This window comes from Dreissena polymorpha, chromosome 5, assembly GCF_020536995.1.
Source record: "Dreissena polymorpha isolate Duluth1 chromosome 5, UMN_Dpol_1.0, whole genome shotgun sequence".
NCBI lineage: Eukaryota > Metazoa > Mollusca > Bivalvia > Myida > Dreissenidae > Dreissena > Dreissena polymorpha.
This window is the reverse complement of record NC_068359.1, coordinates 52,911,298-52,914,203: the sequence shown is the minus strand read 5'-3', so window position 1 is coordinate 52,914,203 and position 2,906 is coordinate 52,911,298.

Genomic DNA, 2,906 nt, shown 5'->3' with positions numbered 1-2,906 from the left:
TCTTGTCATATTAAAATATCGCACAATCTAGACTGCGTTGCTCAAAGCTAAGAGTGACACCTTCCAGTTTTTAGATCAGAACATGCTACTACTCTCGTATTATTGGACCTCGCTGCTGACTTTGATATCATCGATCAAAGCACTCAGCTCTTAGGTCTCAAACATGACTTTTAAATAATCGACACGACACTTAAACTGATGATGTCTTATCTTGGCGATCGTTAACAAATTTTACGCATTAACGGCGACCTTTCTTATGCATTTAAATCTGAGAAGATGGTGATTTGTCACACATCGTAAAATATATGTTAACTATACTTTTCAGGTATTTGGTTTTAAAAGTCATTTCGCTTCCAAGTGTACAGTGTTCTCTATCTGCGTAAGTTTTCTACCCATGTGTGACCTTTTGTTGATACTTTTTTGACCTTTGAGAAACATTTCCGCAAAAAGCACCGAATGATTAAATGGAATTTTTGCATCAGTCTAAAAACGTAAACTTAATTAACTGAGCAGAACAGAACACGTTTCAAGTGAAGAGCTCTTGATCGTAAATTGTTTGAAGCATACCGTTAATAATTTTCACTGTCCATTCTCACAAGACACGTAGATACGGTTGTTGGTTCTAAGACATATGCAAGTGAACGCGTCAGTAACGGCATTGTGCAAATAATATCTTGATATTTATGCACATTAATAGTCCTGTATATTTGTTGTTCTCTATAACACCTAACTGTGATATACACAGAAACACACTTTTCCGCAGTTGATGTATACATTCAAACATATGCAACTAAGATTACCAATATTATTTGCATGGCAATGATGTGAAATTTATACAACTAAGTTAAACTCACAGAATACAAAATTGCGATACGGAGGAAAATATTACCAAGTCGATTTGAAAGTAAATGATTCCATACAGAGATGCAAACTCATAAAAATATCACTTGTAAGACAATATTATTTCGATGATTCAAAATAGTTTTAATAGTCGATCCTACAGTGAATTTAGACTGCAAATACACAGTTTACGATCGGTCACGTTTGTGTAAATTTAATGATAGATTGTATCATAACACATAGTTTTTTTCATACAATTCATTTAACACGAACGGAACGCTTGTAAGAGTTCTGAAAGAGTTCGGTTAAGCATGTCACTGTACAATTTTTCATATTTTTTTTGAAAATATTTGGCTCCGGCCATATTTATTGCGTGCTAACCAACACTTGATTTCCATCTATGTCTGTAGAAACAAGCGCCGCAGTGTAAGAACTTATTTTTATACATAGGGATACATGAATTTTCGTTGAAATAATGAAGAAATAATCTCGATATTACTTCCCCTCCCCATTTGTTGGTCCTGGAAATATACTTTCAAAAGTTGGACTTAGACAAATGATGTTGAGAGTAATATTAGCTTTTATTTTATAGTTACATGTGGTTGATAGTGTACCGTTATAACACATACACAAATCAACTCAATGAATAGTTTTTGCTCTTTATTCGATTGTTAACATAATGTTTCCAAGTCCATATAATTCTTTAAATTAGTTGTAATGCAATATTTCCAAGTCCATGTAATTCTCCAAGTAGCTAATAACGTTTCCAAGACAAGACAAACTCAGTCTGACTCCACCCAGACAGGACCCCACCTGGGTTCCTGAAGATAAACCTCAAGCGTCTGTCCTATGAGTTAAATCCTTATCTGTTTTGTGTCTAAAGAAGCATTTCTTATATACATATATTGTTACATAAACATGTCAACTTTATGGGTCAAATTAGTTTGTTGAAATGCATATACGGGCGTATTTATTATCTGGTAATTGCACCGACACGAAAACAAACATATATTAACCATGTTCATGTAATCTTGTCATGATCTTATAATTAAAACGGACTGAACCCAGTTGCAAGCGTGTATCTATTGTCAACAAACTAATTAGTCTCCGGCCACACTGACGTAAACGCAGGGCATGCATTATTGCGAACAAGATATAAACATCAATTATGTCACATTAGGAAGAAAGTATCAGTTATTTAAAACTCTTAATTCACTGTGTCAAGCACTAAACAATAACAAAGATAATTATCGATAATTTTCAGTGTTTCACAGTGTAACAACGTTTTTATTTTGCCGACACGACGCTATTATTCAAGCAGTTTTTAAACCTTATGAAATGGGAATAAACGGTGGAAAGGAAACAATATATATAAGATACTTTTGTTTCGGTAGATTATTGAATTTTATCCACCCCTGAACAAAGAAAATCAGTATTATCTATCGAGACTGCGTCACTCTTTAAAGTATTATTTTCTCTGATTGCTCGCGAGTTAAAATCGATAATATAGAAAAACCAGCAAATGTCATCATTTAATGGTTAGAACATCGTCGATTATATAAAAAACATGATCTGTCTGACAAGACGATAGCCATACTAGATAACCTAAATGTCTGATTTCTATATACCTGTTTTAATGATCACTCACACAGCACAATAAAATGCAATCATGCAATTAGTATTTAATGTTTCGCTTTGTCTTACTTGGTTGAAATCAGTATTGCAATATTAAAACGGAAGCAAAGCAAGTTTAACCCATTTATGCCTAGTGGACTCTCCCATCCTTCTAAATGGGATCAATTTATTTACAAAATTAGGGATGTGTAGCATATTGATTTTTATATTTAGAATATTTCTTACAGAAATTCGTTTAAGCAAACAACGCAGACCCTGATGAGACGCCGCATCATGCGGCGTCTCATATGGGTCTACGCTGTTTGCCAAGGTCTTTTTTCTAGACGCTAGGCATAAATGGGTTAAGATTGCTTGAAGTCTTCATTAAAACCTTGTTTGTGCTATTAACAAGCCTTTGTAGCCTCAATTAAGTGTTGCGTCAGATGTATACC